The sequence below is a fragment of the Temnothorax longispinosus genome, chromosome 12 (assembly GCF_030848805.1).
Source record: "Temnothorax longispinosus isolate EJ_2023e chromosome 12, Tlon_JGU_v1, whole genome shotgun sequence".
Lineage (NCBI taxonomy): Eukaryota > Metazoa > Arthropoda > Insecta > Hymenoptera > Formicidae > Temnothorax > Temnothorax longispinosus.
The window spans coordinates 4,894,092-4,905,737 of NC_092369.1; the positions used below are offsets into that span (position 1 = coordinate 4,894,092).

The 11,646-nt window shown below is 42.2% G+C and overlaps 1 pseudogene; it reads left to right on the top strand.

Annotated features, from left to right (window-relative positions):
* Nucleotides 1-7,381: 7,381 nt before the first annotated feature.
* On the top strand, nt 7,382-11,315 carry LOC139822718 (uncharacterized; annotated as a pseudogene).
* Nucleotides 11,316-11,646: the final 331 nt, after the last annotated feature.

The window sequence follows — 11,646 nt, forward strand, 5'->3', positions numbered from 1 at the left end:
CAGCTCCGGTTCGCAACACCATGTAATTGTTGTCAGGAGGATCCGAGGAACACGCCTATAAGGTCGGCGTCACCGCCGATGACAGGGCCAGGAGTTGGCGGCACCAACGTCTTCTCCTGGGACAATGGTCAGAATTAATGTCGGAGCACTCTAGGAGAAAGGTCGGCGTTGTCGGCAAACGCGAGGATAAATAACCGAGAAACTTCGCCGAGGAACATCGACGGAAACGTAAAAGGGAGCATCCCCGGGACGGTGCGCAGAGGTTAACGTCAAGGTCCGCGCAACATGGACGGATGCTATTAACCTGGTGAAGCAGCATCAGGAGGTGGATTTCCATCACACTACGAGCGCGTGATAATCACCACGGAAATACGTGATCCCGCGAGTGAAAGCGGACAAGCAAGTCAGCGGAATAATAGCATGCGTCAGAGTGGGGATAGCGAGAAAAAGCGGCGAGCGAAAGCGAACACCGTAACTCGAGGCAGTCTTTCGAATACAGAGATAACGTACGAACGTGTCTACTCTTTGTATATAACAACCGGAAATTCCCGCGTAATTGCGCGTTAAATACTCGTTTAACAATAGCGAGGGGTACTTAGTTACCAATAAGAGTAAAATGTGAGCCATTAGGCGTAGGGCACGCGTGTGCAAAACATACAATTGTGAATCACGTTGTAATATTTGGGAATCGACGATCTGAAATAAAAGAATCGTTATCTTTGAAATAGTGTCTCAAGATTAATGAAACGTACTTACCTTCTACTTACCTTGTCCATCGGCGATGATCCATTGTTGTCCAGCATTTTTCCGGTATGCGGTAATGCGAGGATCCGGGGAAGTTCAGCAGCGGCGATGATCCATCCTGGGCAGGAACCTGAAACATAGAAAAATAATTAGAGTATCGTTAATAATCGAGACGTCACATTCGAGTAACCTTCTCGGTAGTTAGAGGTCAAACCGAGTGGCGACCGTATGATAGGAAGTTATATCGCATGAATCGTGCTCTCAAGTACAATACAACTTATAAATAACTAGATTTTTTGCTCGCGCTTCGCGCGGGCTCAAAATCTGTTCCCCTCTCCCCAAACTCACCCATTTATTAAGAGCACCGATATTCTTTCTCCTTAAACTCTAACTTACTCTTCGAAGTTTTTTTAATAAATAATAAATAATGGACAATATTATAGATGCAGATTAGCATATTATCAAATATTTCAAAATTGTAATCCCCTATATTAAAGTCTTTAAAATTCATTTCTGCTCGCGCCTCGCGCGTTTTCACCCTCCGCTGACCCGCCATTATTGACTCTCTTTCATTTTCTTTCATTTTCCCACACAGCACACTTTATCTGAGGGACGTCTTACAGACATCATTTTGGGATATCTCAATAACCGCAGGACATTCCAAAGTGGTCTCAGATATCCGGTGGTTATCCAGCAGATGTCCGGCTATTTAGGCTGCGTTTCGCTATTCACTCGCAGTACTGACAGCACTGTAAATCCGTTCCAATATACGCGGCAATAAGCTGCCAAAGCGTTTTCGTGTTCATGTAACGTCACAGATTTTGTCGTCACTTCCTACTTTTATTACTGCGGCTCGCGAGGTGAGGCATTCGCAGTAAGAACATGGTGGCTATGGCGGCACCTTTGGAAGAATTGGTCCTTGTGGACCTGGAAGGCAACAACGAGAAATATACAGTAATCATTAGTCACGAAGATGCGGAAAAAGCCCGAAAAGGTTACTAAATTAATATAATTAATATAATAATAATTTCGATATTTTCATAAATCTGAAAACTGTTATTTATTTTATAGACATAACTTTTGCAACATTATTGTTTAAGTACAAGATTCTTTTTTATATATTTAGAATAGGTGCTCCTATCGTCGTGTCTAAGATAGGTTGTAACCGGACGATGCTATCTGAGGCCACGATTCACGCAATATGTTTTCCTATCGAACGGTCGCCACTCGGTTTGACCTCTACCTACCGAGAAGGTAAGTATATGTTAGCGTCTCGACTATTAACAAGACCCTAATAATCTTTTATTGTTTCAAGTTTGATGCCCAGGATGGATCATCAATGCTGCTATGCTTCCCAGTATCCTTGCTTCATCGCATACCGGATGGCCGCTGGACAACGATGGATCATCGCCGTTGGACAAGGTAAGTAGAAGGTAAGTATGTTTAAATAATCTTGGAATTAATTTTCACAAATAACGATTCCTTTTATTTCAGGTCGTTGGTTATGATGTTACAATGCTTTTCACAAACATAAGTTTCCTTGTCAGAGTGCCCTTTGCCGCTCGGCTATCACTCCAAGAAGGTAAGTATGTATAATATTGTGTAAGTAATCTTGCGACTTTGTTTCAAAATTAACGATTCTTTGGTTCCAGATCGCCGTTTCGATGTTACAAGACGTTTCACAATTGTAAAGGTGGTTCGTAATGGCAAGATCACACACCCATTTGCGCCGCGCTTTACGGCTAACACTCCTCGATCACGTGACAGCTATGTGCCACTCGCTTATTTCGAACAATTATCGCGTTCACAATTACGCGGGAGCTGCCAGTTGTTATATAAAACTAATAACGATGTCCGTACAATATTTTATAGTCGTGAGACCCAATGTCCACGATTGTAGTATACTCGATATGCACTTCCGTTCGCTAATGTTATATCCGAACTACTGCCTTACGCTTTTTCAAACACTTTATTGTTAATGGTAACTCTGTACCCCTCGCTATTGTTGAACGAGTATTTAACGCGCAAATACACGGGAGTTTCCGGTTGTTATACACAGTTAGGAGAACGTCCGCACGCTCCTACTGTATCCGAAAGACTGCCCCGAGAAATGGTGCTCGCTTTGCCTCCCCACTATATCGCGTCGCTCCCACTCTTGTACCTGTTATTCTCGCCTATTGTATTCGACACGTACTTCCGGGTATGATCACGTTTCGCCGCATGACTTTCACGCACCCGCCTAGTGAATTGTTTTTAGAACTTTCTACTTGCGGAAGATTCTCGTCGTTCTTCGGCGGATTTCCATACACTTCCTGACGCCGATTCCCCAGGTTGATAGCGTCTGACCAACTTGCTCGGAGGTTGACGAGAACCTCTGCGCACGTCCTCTGGGATGCTCCTCGTCACGTTCCCGATGTCGCTTTTCGGCGAAGTTGCTCCGTTTAACTTTGCCGCGTCCGCCGATGACGTCGACCCCCTTATCATGTCTCCTGGGCTGCTCCTGCATTAATTTTATTAAAATTGTTCCAGAAGAAAATATTGGTGCCGCTATTTCCCGGCACGATGGATTTTCCTCGACGCCGACCTCAAGAGTGTGTTCTCTGGGTCTCCCTAGACACGTCTCCTGCGCCTGTTCCAGGAGAAGATGTTGGTGCCGCCAATTCTCGGCACGATGGATTTTACTCGACGCCAACCTCCTGGGTGTGTCCTCTGGGTCTTCCTTATGAAAATGTGCCCTTGAGTGCTCAATGGCGGTCAGTGGGAATGTATGGTTGCCCTACAGTTGCAATGCGAATTATATGGAAAAGTTAATAGAAAATATTGAGTGGCAATAAGATGAATGGAAACGCAATGGCAAGATTCGAATGACAACTTTTTCCATACAGGCGTAATGGAAACTGCTAATGGCTTATGAAGGTTAAAACTTGTGTATGGAACTTGCAATGCGAATTATATGGAAAAGTTAATGGAAAACATTGAGTGGCAATAAGATGAATGGAAACACAATGGCAAGATTCGAATGACAACCTTTTCCATACAGGCGTAATGGAAACTGCCAATGACTCATGAAGGATAAAATTTGTATGGAATTTTTCTACCTTCAGCTAATTTGTTTAGTGTGAATTGTAATGGAAATTCGTCAATGGTAAATGTGGCGGTTCGCGCCACCAGTGGTACAGCATGCATCATCATCACGCCCGCGCGGTAACTGTATTACCGGCAGTTCGCATCGACAGCGCTAGGCGTCGCATCGTTCATGCATTCTATCAAATTCAAGGTTCGGGACGGACTGGTATATGTATAAGACCCCCTACGGGACACCGAGGCAGATATTTTCAGGCGCTAGTCGCCTAAGGCAAGAGCTCCTATTAGATTGTCCGTTGAACCAAAGGCAATGGGAAATGAAGGCATTTATATTAAAGACAAAATAGTACCATTTATTAAAATGCCATTAAATTCTTATTGTTTCAGACGCAATGGAAATAAAGGCATTTTTGCCAAAGATAAAAATTTCCACACAAAATCCCATTGGTATTGCCAGTGTTAATACCAATGGCAATACCAACGGCAAAACCAGTGGCAATACCAATAGCAATACCAATGGGATTTTGTGTGGAACTTTTTATCTTTGGCAAAAATGCCTTCATTTCCATTGCGTCTGGAACAATAGGAATTCAATGGCATTTTTTAATGGCAATGAAGGGCACATTTTTATAAGGGCTCCCTAGACCCGTCTCCGGTGCTCGTTCCTGGAGAAGACGTTGGTGCTGCTATTTTCCGGCACCGTTAACTTTCGTCGACGCCGACCTCATAGATGCGTCTCTACCCTTATGAAAATGTCCCCTTCATTGCCATTAAAAAATGCCATTGAATTCCCATTGTTCCAGACGCAATGGAAATGAAGGCATTTTTGCCAAAGATAAAAAGTTCCACACAAAATCCCATTGGTATTGCTATTGGTATTGCCACTGGTTTTGCCGTTGGTATTGCCATTGGTATTGCCATTAGTATTGCCATTGGTATTAACACTGGCAATACCAATGGGATTTTGTGTGGAAATTTTTATCTTTGGCAAAAATGCCTTTATTTCCATTGCGCCTGAAACAATAAGAATTCAATGGCATTTTAATAAATGGTACTATTTTGTCTTTAATATAAATGCCTTCATTTCCCATTGCCTTTGGTTCAACGGACAATCTAATAGGAGCTCTTGCCTTAGGCAACTAGCGCCTGAAAATATCTGCCTCGGTGTCCCGTAGGTCTCATACATATACCAGTCCGTGCCGAACCTTGAATTTGAGAGAATGCATAAACGATGCGACGCCTAGCGCCGTCAATGCGAACTGCCGGTAATACAGTTACCGCGCGGGCGTGATGATGATGCATGTACCACTGGTGGCGCGAACCGCCACATTTACCATTGACGAATTTCCATTACAATTCACACTGAACAAATTGGCTGAAGGTAGAAAAATTCCATACAAATTTTATCCTTCATGAGTCATTGGCAGTTTCCATTACGCCTGTATGGAAAAGGTTGTCATTCGAATCTTGCCATTGTGTTTCCATTCATCTTATTGCCACTCAATATTTTCCATTAACTTTTCCATATAATTCGCATTGCAAGTTTCATACACAAGTTTTAACCTTCATAAGCCATTAGCAGTTTCCATTACGCCTGTATGGAAAAAGTTGTCATTCGAATCTTGCCATTGCGTTTCCATTCATCTTATTGCCACTCAATATTTTCCATTAACTTTTCCATATAGTTCGCATTGCAACTGTAGGGCAACCATACATTCCCACTGACCGCCATTGAGCACTCAAGGGCACATTTTCATAAGGGTAGGCTCGCCATGAACCTCCCTCTGTCGTTCGTTCCAGGAGATGACGTTGGTGCTGCCAACTCTTGGCACTGTCGTTTTAGGATGACGCCGATCCTATAGGTGTGTCCTTAGGATGGTCCTGAGCCTTTCCATATAGTTTGTTCCAGGAGAAGACGTTGGTGCCGCTCACTCCTGGCACCGTCACTTTAAGCCCGTATCAGACTACCGGCTGCGAAGGCCGACCCGACTGCCGATCGCGACTGCCGACTCTAATCGGTCAATCACATTTCCCAATCTGTCACCGATAGTCGCCGATGCTGACTGATCGTATTTAAGCGAATTTTAGTGAGAATATGGCATCAATATTACCGAAAAGACAGTATTCCTTTCAATACATGCAAAATTTGAAAAAAACGAAAGAAACTTGTTTTTCTATATTTCGTGCTTATAATAGAAGAAATCCGATATAAAAAACAAAGGTTATGGGTAAAGCCATGGGTAGCACGGAGGCAAGGACAAGGAATACATCACAACCTTTTTGCTGAGTTAAGTCTTGAAGATCCAAACAAATTTCGCAGGTATTTTAAAATTAAATAATTAAACATTTTAGGTATTATAACTTTGTAACGATGCGCCCCGAAACGCATCATTCCCGGCGAGCATCAGCCGGATGCCGCCCGGCCGAACACCCGCCGGGCGAGACAAGGCACATTGTGCCCTTTTTAATCTAGTCATCTCGCGTAGCAGTCCGCGAACGGACTTAGCGCGGCAACCGGCACCGAACGCGATCGCGGCGTCGGGACGCCGCACTTCCCGAACGCTCCGCCGCTCCACCCCGGCGCGCGCGATCGCCGTCGCGTATACCCCGCCACGGCGACACAGGCGTATATAAACCGAGCAACGTTGCTTAATATTAGATTCCGCCGTGAGCCAGCAACCGATCCGACCGATTTTCCGCTGCTCACGGATCCCGAAATCCCACAGTCGAACAACCAGGAGGTAAAGAGTGTTCTCTGTCTGTGCCGAGTGACGTATCTAGGCGGTTGACTCGAACTTCCATCCGAACACCTGTGACACCGGAGTGAACCAGGGTAAGAGAGTTCTTTTCTTACTCGCCAAGGGTCTTGGCCACCCGGTGCCGCCTCCCGCATGCACGAATCGATGCGCCAGGAGATAGAGAGTACTTCTCTATCTCCGCTAAGGGTCTTAGCCGCTCGATATCGTGTCTAATCACGATCCAGCGCCTCGCGCGCTCACTGCCGCCGCTATCCAAGCCTGCGATACGCGTCACCTGCGCCGAAATCGTACACCGTACTTCAGCGAGCCCGCGCGCCCGCCGATTCACGAAACTCCGCGATCTCCGTATATCGTCGCTATACCGGCGTCCGCAAACTCCGCGATATCTGTATGACACCGCCATTGTAACCGCGTCCGCGATCTATTACACGTATCCGTCGACTCCGCGATATCATGTATCACCGCCATTGTAACCGCGTCCGCGATCTATCACACGTATCCGTCAACTCCGCGATATCTGTATATCACCACCAGCGCAACCGCGTCCGCGATCTAGTGTACGTATCCGTCTACTCCGCGATCACTGTGTACTGCCGCTATCGTAGCAGCGACCGCGATCTTTTGTACATATCCACCGCTCCCGCGAGCATCTCTATGTATTCACGTTAATTGAATAAACCCTATTACGTTTTTGTTATATTTTAACCGAGTCTTGTGTCTTCCTCCGCGCCTACTCCGAACCCTGACCAGTCGCGAGCTAAATCCGCGCTTCGGAAGCTAGGTTGTTTTAACTTATAAGAGTAGACGTGATATAAAGTTCTTGTTTTCATTTTGAACAGATGTTTGAGAATGGACATTGCCACCTTTGAGGAGCTTCTTCATAAAGTTGCACCTTTGATTATGAAACAAAATACTTATCTTAGAAAAACTATCCCACCAACAGAGAGATTATCTTTTACTCTGAGACTTCTTGCCACAGGTATTTATTCTCACCACATGAAATATATCACTCTTCTTAGGGCCGATATCACAGTCTCCGATTAACGTGATCCCCCGATTAAACTCACTCTGCATCTCTTTCTAACTATCCCCCTAGACTGTGATATCGGCCCCTAATGTGAATGGTTATACAAGGTTATACAAGAAATGTTACATAGAAATGCTGAAAGCTTTGTAAGTTCGTGCTTTAATTTTTTTTTAGGTGAAACTCAGGAAAGTTTATCTTTGTTTTTTTGATTGGGACAAAGTACTATATCTGGAATTATTTGTGAGATTAGTGCAGCATTACTAACTGTATTGAAGGATGATTTTTTGTGTTTTCCAACTTCTGAAGAAGAATGGCGGATTGTTGCAAATGAATTTGGAGAGAAATGAAATTTTTATAACTGTGTGGGGGCAATGGATGGGAAGCACGTGAAAATTGATCCTCCATTGAAATCTGGCTCTTTGTACTACAACTACAAGGGCGATTTCAGCATTGTTCTTCTCGCGGTTGTTGATGCAAATCTAAGATTTATTTATATAGACGTTGGAACAAATGGACGCATAAGCGATTCTGGAGTGTGGAACAAAAGCACCCTGAAAGCCAAATTGGATAATAATTAATACAATTAGATTTCCAAAAGCATCTCCACTCCCTGGTTTAGATATCTCTTTTCCATTTGTATTAGTTGGTGATGAGGGATTTCCTTTAACAATAAAGTTGTTGATTCCATACCCGTTCAATGCAGTACTTCATTCTACGTTCTTTACTACGTTCAAGGCAATACCGAGTTCAATGCAGTAATCGGAAGGACAGAAGAATCTACAATTACAGGTATAGATTTCAAAAATTTTTTCACATATTGAGTTCTCTGAAAAAAAAAAATATACTGATGTTTTTATTTACAGATTATCTTGTGCGCGTAGATGCTCCGAGAATGCGTATTGGGTGCGCGATTCAAAATATTTCGGTCTCCTATGCGATATGACCCTGATATTGCAAATCTCATTGTTCAATGTTGCTGCTGCTTACATAATTTTTTAAGATCGAAAGTGCTAGGAAGACATTTATATACTTCTGAAGGCATGTTAGACATTGAAGATATACATAGTGGAGAAGTACAACTTGGAGAATGGAGAGAAGAACCTGTAGGCAGTATTATGAATTTTGTTAATTAATGAGGAAATCGACATACTAATGCAGCTATTAATTTGCGAAACAAATGGTGTGCCTATTTTAATAGTATTGGTGCAGTACCATGGCAAGACCGGAACATAAAATAAATTTGATTGCTTTATCAACTTAACAAATTATAATTATCAATGTAATATTAATAAAATACTATTATGTATGATGTATAGAAATAAATAAACAGTTTTATATATCAATTATGTTTATTTTGTACAAATTGGCACAGAAGAAATCACAGATGAGATTGCAATTACAAAATAAACTATTATAACTACAAACTATTATAACTACAAAATATAGAAATATAAACTGACTTTTCTAGTAAAAATGTAGTTTTCTGTATCTATTCAAATAAAATTGTTGGAAAAAAAGTACAGAAATGAAACAAAACACTGAATATTGCTCAACTCTTAGAGATAATTTACACTTTGGCAGAATAGCAAAAAACAGAAATCAATCAGCTGGAAAACTGTCGCTAGTACCTAGTCTGCTTACTATCAGCGCGAGTTCTGATTGGCTTCTGCTTTTCTGCCAAAGTTCAAATTCTCTATTAAATAAAACGAATTATTTATATAAAAACGAATTAAACGAATTATTTATATTAAATGAAATACTTTGTGTGAATATATATTTTTATATCACTAGGTTTGGCTTTTGGATTGGGAACCGCGTTCTATTTTATTTATAATTCCATGTTTAGGAAAGCCAAACAATTCGGAAGCCAAACCTTGTGCTAGAAAAGCGTCATATCACATATACGTATTTATATAAGCTAAAATTACAACTTCTATAAAGCAGGGCATACACACGTGTGTGTGTGCCCTGCTTTAACGAAAATCACAACATCTATAAAACAGGGCATACACACGTGTGTATGTGCCCTGTTTTAACGATTAACGAAAATCACAACTTCTATAAAGCAGGACATACACACATGTGTGTGTGCTCTGCTTTAACGAAAATCACAACTTTTATAAAGCAGGGCATACACACGTGTGTATGTGCCCTGCTTTAACAAAAATTACAACTTTTATAAAGCAGGGCGTACACACGTGTGTGTGTGTGTGCCCTGCTTTAACGAAAATCACAACTTCTATAAAGCAGGACATACACACATGTGTGTGTGCTCATGATCGCTACATCACGTCGGTATGACAGGATTTCTAACCTAAGAATCGTCAACTTTAACGCTAAATATCTTGTTTCGCAGGGCAAACCGCCGCATTTTTCTGCCAGATTCTTTCGTTTCATGCCAAAATGCGTCGAATGAACCTATTTTTATTAATTTTTGAGGTGCAGTAGTTATTCTATATAAATACCCTTTTCTCTTACTATAGTACGTAAGTTATAATATAATACGAAAGTTTGAATACTGCACGTATTTATCTTTATAAAAAATCTAATCATCTTTTAAAAAATATATTTAATATCTTTTTGAAAGATTCTGACAGCATCGTGACTAGTAAATAAGAAAAATATTAAATAAAATAAAAATAAGGCTAGTCAAATAAAAATAAAGAAAAAATGTCAAATTGTAATAAAATTTAAAGATATTAGGGAATATTAGTAAGAATTTTCATTATTTCTAATTCTAATTTTTGCCATTGCTCTGCATCCAGAGCTCTTAAACGAGCCGCAACATAAGCACCAAAATAATGGTCATGTGTATCCATTTGGACAGTGGAATTATTTGATAATTTTTTCATAGCAGAAACTGCTTCTTCCATAACACTTGATTTATTATCGTTACTTTTTTTTCCTCTTTTCGCGAATAAATCGCCATCATCAATACTAGAACTAGAACGCTTTGTGCTAATACTTGCTGGGTTAGCATGTGACCGGACGTCACTCTCTGGGTACGTGGATCACACGAAAATGTGAGATTTCAGCCAGATTTGCCTATCAAACGGTCGCCACTCGGTTTGACCCATATGTGCCGAGAAGGTGAGTATCAAAATTATGACACAATATTGCAACGATATCACATTAATTCTCTCTTATTTTCAGGTTCTCGACGCAGGATGTCTCGACGTCCCGACGCTGCCTCCCCACTGCTGGATCATCGATGGACAACGTGGGACCACCCCCGACGGAACAGGTAAGTAGAAAATGGATACGTTTAATTAATCGGCTAATTTCTGTTTCAGGATTTCCACCCGAATGTATTTCAACGGTCGCTGACTATCCCAGATCCTCGCCTTATCGCATACTGGAACGCCGCGTATATTTCAACTGCCGCTGACTATCCCAGATCCTCGCCTTATCGCATACTGGAACGCCACACTTGCAAATCTTCTTGCCCCGGATGGATCTCAACTGCCGCTGACTGTCCCAGATCCTCGCCTTATCGCATACTGGAACGCCGCTGGACTTCGATGGATCGATGCCGTAGGACAAGGTAAGTAGCAGGTAAGTAATTCGAAATTAACTTGACACTGCATATATTAACAAACGATTGATTTATTTCAGATCGTCGTTGTGGTTTACAATTTCACGCTGACACATTTCGTCGAACGTCGTTACAAATGGTAGCTGAGTACCTCTCGCAATTGTAATACGAGCTATGTTTAACGCGCAAGTACGCGGGAGTGCTTGGTTGTTATATACCGCTGCGCTAAACGACGCGCTAAGTCCAAATTGTAAGCGAATCTTAAAAGCGTGTTACCACGACCACGGTATCCGAGCGACTGCCTCGAGTTGCCGAGCGCTCTCGGCTATCCCACCTCGGGATCTTTACTCCTACCACGGGGTTGTTATTCGCATCCTGGTACTTTTCCGTGCCAGATAGTACCCGCTTTCACTTTTCTTTTAACAGTTTTTGCCTGTTTTCGCCGTCGGTGACGCCCGCGGTTCTCAATCTATGCCTTATAACTAATCGCACGCATC